Below are 8,500 nucleotides of genomic sequence, written 5' to 3' on the forward strand. Positions count from 1 at the left end.
ACTGACTGGTGTCTCTCAGTCCCCTCTCTCTCTCAGGGAGATATCTGTCCACTGACTGGTGTCATTCAGTCCCTCTCTCAGGGAGATATCTGTCCACTGACTGGTGTCATTCAGTCCCTCTCTCAGGGAGATATCTGTCCACTGACTGGTGTCATTCAGTCCCTCTCTCAGGGAGATATCTGTCCACTGACTGGTGTCATTCAGTCCCTCTCTCAGGGAGATATCTGTATCGACAGAATAGCCAATGTTGTTCCTTTGTTTAAGAAGGGCAGCAAAAGTAATCCAGGTAATTACAGGCCAGTGAGCTTTACGTCAGTGGTAGGGATATTATTGGAGGGGATTCTTTGAGACAGGATTTACTCCCACTTGGAAATAAGTGGACGTATTAGTGAGAGGCAACATGGTTTTGTGAAGGGGAGGTCGTGTCTCACGAACTTGATTGAGTTTTTTGAGGAAGTGACGAAGATGATTGATGAGGGTAGGGCAGTGGATGTTGTCTACATGGACTTCAGTAAGGCCTTTGACAAGGTCCCTCATGGCAGACTGGTGTTTCTCAGTCCTCTCTCTCTGGGAGATATCTGTCCACTGACTGGTGTCTCTCAGTCCCCTCTCTCTCAGAGAGATCTGTAGACGGACTGGTGTCTCTCAGGCAGATTCTGTCCACTGACTGGTGTCTCTCAGTCCCCTCTCAGGGAGATATCTGTACACGGACTGGTGTCTCTCAGTCCCCTCTCTCTCTCAGGGAGATATCTGTACACGGACTGGTGTCTCTCAGTCCCTTCTCTCAGAGATATCTGTACACGGACTGGTGTCCCTCAGTCCCCTCTCTCTTGCAGGGAGATATCTGTACACTGACTGATGTCTCTCAGTCCTCTCTCTGAGATATCTGTACACGGACTGGTGTCTCTCAGGCAGATTCTGTACACTGACTGGTGTCTCTCAGTCCCCCCCCCCTCTCTCTCAGGGAGATATCTGTACACTGACTGGTGTCTCTCAGTCCCCTCTCTCTCTCAGGGAGATATCTGTACATTGACTGGTGTCTCTCAGTCCCCTCTCTCAGGGAGATATCTGTACACTGACTGGTGTCTCTCAGTCCCCTCTCTCTCTCTCAGGGAGATATCTGTACACTAACTGGTGTCTCTCTCTCTCTCTCAGGGAGATATCTGTATACTGACTGGTGTCTCTCAGTCCCCTCTCTCTCTCAGGGAGATATCTGTACACTGACTGGTGTCTCTCAGTCCCCTCTCAGGGAGATATCTGTGCACTGACTGGTGTCTCTAGGTCCCCTCTCCTTCAGGGAGATATCTGTGCACTGACTGGTGTCTCTCAGTCCCCTCTCTCTCAGGGAGATATCTGTATACTGACTGGTGTCTCTCAGTCCCCTCTCAGGGAGATATCTGTACACTGACTGGTGTCTCTCAGTCCTCTCTCTCTCTCTCTCAGGGAGATATCTGTACACTGACTGGTGTCTCTCAGTCCCTTCTCTCTCTCAGGGAGATATCTGTATACTGACTGGTGTCTCTCAGTCCCCTCTCAGGGAGATATCTGTACACTGACTGGTGTCTCTCAGTCCTCCCTCTCTCTCAGGGAGATATCTGTACACTGACTGGTGTCTCTCAGTCCCCCCTCTCTCTCAGGGAGATATCTGTACACTGACTGGTGTCTCTCAGTCCCCCCTCTCTCTCAGGGAGATATCTGTACACTGACTGGTGTCTCTCAGTCCTCTCTCTCTCTCTCAGGGAGTTATCTGTACACTGACTGGTGTCTCTCAGTCCCCCCTCTCTCTCAGGGAGATATCTGTACACTGACTGGTGTCTCTCAGTCCCCCCTCTCTCTCAGGGAGATATCTGTACACTGACTGGTGTCTCTCAGTCCTCTCTCTCTCTCTCAGGGAGATATCTGTACACTGACTGGTGTCTCTCAGTCCTCTCTCTCTCTCTCAGGGAGTTATCTGTACACTGACTGGTGTCTCTCAGTCCTCTCTCTCTCTCTCAGGGAGTTATCTGTACACTGACTGGTGTCTCTCAGTCCCCCCTCTCTCTCAGGGAGATATCTGTACACTGACTGGTGTCTCTCAGTCCCCTCTCAGGGAGATATCTGTACACTGACTGATGTCTCTCATGGAGACAGATATCTGTACTCTGATGCACTCAGTATGGAGACACCATTGCAATTGACACCCAGAACAATTTCATCTAACCTGGCTCCTCCCTCACTCTATCTCTCTCTCCATTTGCCCGTCTTAATTCGGATCAAACCAATTGGAAAATAACCCAATTTCCCTCTCTGCTCCTGTTGCTGTTTTCAGGAAGGACTCACGCTTGATAAAACATTGAGTGAAGCTGGAACAGGCTGGGACGAGGTGAGATTGGGATTGAGTGCAAAGCGAATGCTTAACTGCAGAGGGAGAGAGAAAGAGTGGGGATGTTAGTTTGCAAAGTTCTGTGTTGTTTGTGGAAATAATTTATCCGGAGTAAATTACTCCCTACACTGAGGGAGACAGAGTGTTCAACCACCAACCACACAGGTAGCAATTTAACACCGCGTTTGTGCATTTCAGAGTCACATTGCAAGGTCCCTGTGCGCGATGCTGAGATTCTGCATTGTAGGACTTTTAGTTATCGGGAGTTTAAACCTCCAGATGTTGGGAAGAGAGGCAGGATTTTGGGATCCAGTTCTTGGGGCTGCCTCAGTTTTTTTCTGGGGACCTCCCCAGGCTTTTCAGGTCATCTGGATGCTTGGGTTTTGGGAGTTTTGGAGTGTGTGTGTGTGTTTACACACTCAATGGAAGGGGAAACGAGGACGGGGTGCCTAGGGTGTGGTTAGAGACAAGGGGAGTGGGGGAGAGTTACTGAAGAGATTTAGGGGGGGGGGGGGGGCTAAGGACAAAGATGTACAGATTAGGTGGATTGGCCATGCTAACTTGTCCCTTGGTGTCTAAAGATGTGTAGGTTGGGTGGATTGGCCATGGCAAATTGTCCCTCAGTGTTCCAAGTTTTTAATTTATTTATTAGTTGCCACAAGTAGGCTTCCATTAACACTGCAATGAAGTTACTGTGAAAACCCCCTAGTTGCCACACTCTGGCGCCTGTTCTAGTACGCTGAGGGAGAATTTATCACGGCCAATGAACAGAACCAGCACAGTCTTTTGGACTGTGCAGGTTAGGTGGATTGGCCATGGTAAATTGCCCCTTAGTGTCCAAAGGTGTGCAGGTTAGGTGGATTGGCCATGCTAAATTGCCCCTTAGTGTCCAAAGGTGTGTAGGTTGGGTGGATTGGCCATGCTAAATTGCCCCTTAGTGTCCAAAGGTGTGTAGGTTGGGTGGATTGGCCATGCTAAATTGTCCCTTAGTGTCCAAAGGTGTGTAGGTTGGGTGGATTGGCCATGCTAAATTGCCCCTTAGTGTCCAAAGGTGTGTAGGTTGGGTGGATTGGCCATGCTAAATTGCCCCTTAGTGTCCAAAGGTGTGTAGGTTGGGTGGATTGGCCATGCTAAATTGTCCCTTAGTGTCCAAAGGTGTGCAGGTTAGGTGGATTGGCCATGCTAAATTGCCCCTTAGTGTCCAAAGGTGTGTAGGTTGGGTGGATTGGCCATGCTAAATTGCCCCTTAGTGTCCAAAGGTGTGTAGGTTGGGTGGATTGGCCATGCTAAATTGTCCCTTAGTGTCCAAAGATGTCGAGATTAGGTGGGTTGGCCATGGGAAATTGTCCCTTAGTGTCCAAAGGTGTGTAGGTTAGGTTACGTTTGTAACTGAATTTTTAAAAACTCAATCTCTCTTTCCTGTCTCCCTCCCCAGCTGGAAAGTAACTGAGTCCTTGTGTGCACATCTCCCTCTCTCTCCCACACCCTTGGACAGGAAGAGTTGGGATGGACGCTCGGTTGGAACGGCCGAGCTGTATTGTCTGGGGTAAGTGGCTCATTGGCCTTCATTGTGAGAGGTTTCGAGTACAGGAGCAGGGATGTGTTGTTGCGATTATACAGGGCCTTGGTGAGGCCACACCTGGAGTATTGTGTGTAGTTTGGGTCTCCTTTTCTGAGGAAGGATGTTCTTGCTCTCGAGGGAGTTGCAGCGAAGGTTTCCCAGGCTGATCCCGGGGATGGCGGGACTGATGTACGAGGAGAGATTGACCAGGTTAGGATTGTTTTCACTGGAGTTCAGACGAATGAGGGGGGAATCTCACAGAGACTTATCAAATTCTAACAGGACTGGACAGGGTAGATGCAGGAAGGATGTTCCCGATGGTGGGAGTGTCCAGAACCAGGGGCTCACAGTCTGAGGATTCGAGGTAGACCATTTAGGACGGAGTTGAGGAGACATTTCTTCACCCAAAGAGCGGTGAGCCTGTGGAATTCATTCCCACAGGAAGTAGTTGATGCCAAAACATTGAATGTATTCAAGAGGCGGCTGGATATAGCACTTGGGGCGAATGGGATCAAATGTTCTGGGGAGAAAGCAGGGTTAAGTTAAAGTTTATTTATTGGTCACAAGGAAGGCTTACATTAACACTGCAATGAAGTGACTGTGAAATTCCTCTAGTCGCCACACTCCGATGCATGTTCAGGATTAGGCTATTGAGTTGGATGATTAGCCATGATGGTGATGAATGGGGGAGCAGGCTCGAAGGGCCGAATGGCCTCCTCCTTCTCCTATCTTCCATGTTTGTGAATCAATGGGGAGACTGCTTCTGTCGTGGGCAACTCCCAAATCCGTACCCCAGCTACTGACTTCCCTTTCTTGGCTGATCAGCTGCGGAAACCCTCATCCATGTCTTGGCTAACCACCCCCTCCCTTTGGCAGTCCCACATTCCACACTCAAATTTCAATTCATCCAAATCTCTGTTGCCACCAAAAGTCGGGCAGCATGGTCGGAACAGACTTGGAGGGCCGAAGGGCCTGTTTCTGTGCTGTAATTTTCTTTGTGCTTTGAGTTTCGTAGGCTGTTGAAGGCTGAGCTGTCGTCTACGAATAGGAGTCCAACGTAGATGTCCTTGTTACCTAGGTGTTCCAGGGTTGAGTGCAGGGCCAGGGAGATGGTATCTGCTGTGGACCTGTTGCGGCGGTAGGCGAACTGGAGTGGATCCTGGCAATTTGAGAGGCAGGAATCTGTTACCCCTGATCCTTCTTGATGGAAGTGCTTGTGGTTTGGGAGATGTTGCCTCAGGAGATTTTGAGGAAAAAAATAAAAGCCCATGGAATTGGAAGAAGTGTGTTATCATGGATTGAAACCTGGCTGTCAGAGAGTCATAGAAGTTTACAGCATGGAAACAGGCCCTTCGGCCCAACTTGTCCATGCCGCCCTATTTTTTAAAACCCCAAAGTTCGTCCCAATTGCCCGCGTTTGGCCCATGTCCCTCTCTACCCATCTTACCCATGTAACTATCAAAACGCTTTTTAAAAGACAAAATTGTACCCGCCTCTACTACTGCCTCTGGCAGCTCGTTCCAGACACTCACCACCCTCTGTGTGAAGAGATTGCCCCCTCTGGACACTTTTGTATCTCTCCCCTCTGGACACTTTTGTATCTCTCCCCTCTGGACACTTTTGTATCTCTCCCCTCTCACCTTAAACCTATGCCCTCTAGTTTTAGACTCCCCTACCTTTGGGAAAAGATATTGACTATCTAGCTGATCTGTGCCCCTCATTATTTTATAGACCTCTATAAGATCACCCCTCAGTCTTCTACGCTCCAGAGAAAAAAGTCCCAATCTATCCAGCCTCTCCTTGTAACTCAATCCATCAAGTCCCGGTAGCATCCTAGTAAATCTTTTCTGTACTCTTTGTAGTTTAATAATATCCTTTCTATAATAGGGTGACCAGAACTGTACACAGTATTCCAAGTGTGGCCTTCCCAATGTCTTGTACAACTTCAACAAGACGTCCCAACTCCTGTATTCAATGTTCTGACCGATGAAACCAAGCATGTCGAATGCCTTCTTCACCACTCTGTCCACCTGTGACTCCACTTTCAAGGAGCTATGAACCTGTACCCCTCGATCTCTTTGTTCTGTAACTCTCCCCAACGCCCTACCATTAACTGAGTAAGTCCTGCCCTGGTTCAATCTATAGAGAAAACAGAGTTGGAGTGAAAATATGTAACGAGTGGAGTATCACATGGATCGGTTCTTGGCTCGCAATTATTCACTATTTAAACATCGAGGCCATTTGGCCCATTGAGCTTGCACCAACAATAATCTCAACCAGGTCCTATCCCCATTTTTTTTTTCTCGTTTGTGGGACACGTGCATTGCTGGATTGAGTGCCAGGCATGTGTGGTTCAGATCCAGGGGATTATGGGAGGGGGGGGGGAGTTGCAGGAAGACAGTGCTCTGCAGGGGTTGTTTGCACTGTTGTGAGGATGGGGTTTTGGCCTAGCCTGAGGACTTTGCCCCTAACCTGACTTTTGCCCCCCCCCCCCCTCCCCTTCCCTCAGGTTGTGAGCTGAACACTGGGCAGAAGACCTACACCATGGAAGCCAAGGAGAACCTCTTGGAGCATCAGTTGGTTATCGGCACGGTAACCAGTCGCGTTAGGAACCGGGGAAGGGCTTAGGGATGTGGGGGGACAGGTTGGATGAAGGTCGCTTAAAGGTGAATAGCACAGGCTCTGACATTTGACCCTCTGGAGCCCTGAGTCACAACAGACTTGGACAGAGGAAATGTAGATATTCCAACTGGGATTAGTTTGGGATTGATACAGGGCTATGGGGAGAGAGTGGGGCAGTGGGATTAGTTTGGGGATTGATACAGGGCTATGGGGAGAGAGCGGGGCAGTGGGATTAGTTTGGGGATTGATACAGGGCTATGGGGAGAGAGCGGGGCAGTGGGATTAGTTTGGGGATTGATACAGGGCTATGGGGAGAGAGTGGGGCAGTGGGATTAGTTTGGGGATTGATACAGGGCTATGGGGAGAGAGCGGGGCAGTGGGATTAGTTTGGGGATTGATACAGGGCTATGGGGAGAGAGCGGGGCAGTGGGATTAGTTTGGGGATTGATACAGGGCTATGGGGAGAGAGCGGGGCAGTGGGATTAGTTTGGGGATTGATACAGGGCTATGGGGAGAGAGCGGGGCAGTGGGATTAGTTTGGGGATTGATACAGGGCTATGGGGAGAGAGCGGGGCAGTGGGATTAGTTTGGGGATTGATACAGGGCGATGGGGAGAGAGCGGGGCAGTGGGATTAGTTTGGGGATTGATACAGTGCTATGGGGAGAGAGCGGGGCAGTGGGATTAGTTTGGGGATTGATACAGGGCTGTGGGGAGAGAGCGGGGCAGTGGGATTAGGTTGGGGATTGATACAGGGCTATGGGGAGAGAGCGGGGCAGTGGGATTAGTTTGGGGATTGATACAGGGCTATGGGGAGAGAGCGGGGCAGTGGGATTAGTTTGGGGATTGATACAGTGCTATGGGGAGAGAGCGGGGCAGTGGGATTAGTTTGGGAATTGATACAGGGCTGAGGCATTAGTTTGGGATGCAGGGCTGTGGGGAGAGCGCGGGCAGTGGAATTAGTTTGGGGATTGATACAGGGCTATGGGGAGAGCGCGGGGCAGTGGGATTAGTTTGGGGATTGATACAGGGCTATGGGGAGAGAGCAGGGCAGTGGGATTAGTTTGGGGATTGATACAGGGCTATGGGAGGGTGGTTAAATGTTTGTGATAGTGTGTCTCACTACACTGAATACTGTGAGTTGAATGTTTGATTGAATTGTGTTTGTCCTCCAGGTTTGCCTGGGGGCTGAATCCAGCGATGAATTAAACATCGTCTCCCTGGTGTCGAAAAATACAACTGGGAACAAACCCATCCCCATCGCCTCCCTGCGCCGGTCTATCCTTCCCATGGTCAGTGCTTCCCCCTCACCCTGCTCCCTGTACACAGCACATAGAGCGAGCTTTACTCTGTATCTAACCCCGTGCTGTACCTGTCCTGGGAGTGTTTGATGGGGGGACAGTGTAGAGGGAGCTTTACTCTGTATCTAACCCCGTGCTGTATCTGTCCTGGGAGTGTTTGATGGGGGACAGTGTAGAGGGAGCTTTACTCTGTATCTAACCCCGTGCTGTACCTGTCCTGGGAGTGTTTGATGGGGGACAGTGTAGAGGGAGCTTTACTCTGTATCTAACCCCGTGCTGTACCTGTCCTGGGAGTGTTTGTTGGGGACAGTGTAGAGGGAGCTTTACTATGTATCTAACCCCATGCTGTACCTGTCCTGGGAGTGTTTGATGGGGGACAGTGTCGAGGGAGCTTTACTCTGTATCTAACCCCGTGCTGTACCTGTCCTGGGAGTGTTTGATGGGGGACAGTGTAGAGGGAACTTTACTCTGGAATGTGGAATTGGGTGGTTGGGGAATTGGGATTGTTTTGCTGGGATTGTGGGAATGTCTGTTGTTTATGGATTGTGTCCTATGTAGATAAGTATTCCTGGACTTGACTGCACACCTCCTGTTACCTTCAACCTGCTCGCTGGAACTGGGCCTGTCTACATCAGCGGACAACACCTCATAAGTAA

The 8,500-nt window shown here is 50.0% G+C and overlaps 1 long non-coding RNA gene across 1 annotated transcript; it reads left to right on the top strand.

Moving 5' to 3' along the window:
• Positions 1 to 2,078: 2,078 nt before the first annotated feature.
• LOC144490752 (uncharacterized) lies at positions 2,079 to 7,815 on the top strand. Its single transcript, XR_013497330.1, has 4 exons — positions 2,079 to 2,362; positions 3,798 to 3,908; positions 6,433 to 6,515; positions 7,719 to 7,815. It is a non-coding gene; the product is annotated as an uncharacterized LOC144490752 (long non-coding RNA).
• Positions 7,816 to 8,500: the final 685 nt, after the last annotated feature.

Source organism: Mustelus asterias, unplaced genomic scaffold (genome assembly GCF_964213995.1).
Source record: "Mustelus asterias unplaced genomic scaffold, sMusAst1.hap1.1 HAP1_SCAFFOLD_3737, whole genome shotgun sequence".
NCBI classification, from domain to species: Eukaryota; Metazoa; Chordata; class Chondrichthyes; order Carcharhiniformes; family Triakidae; genus Mustelus; species Mustelus asterias.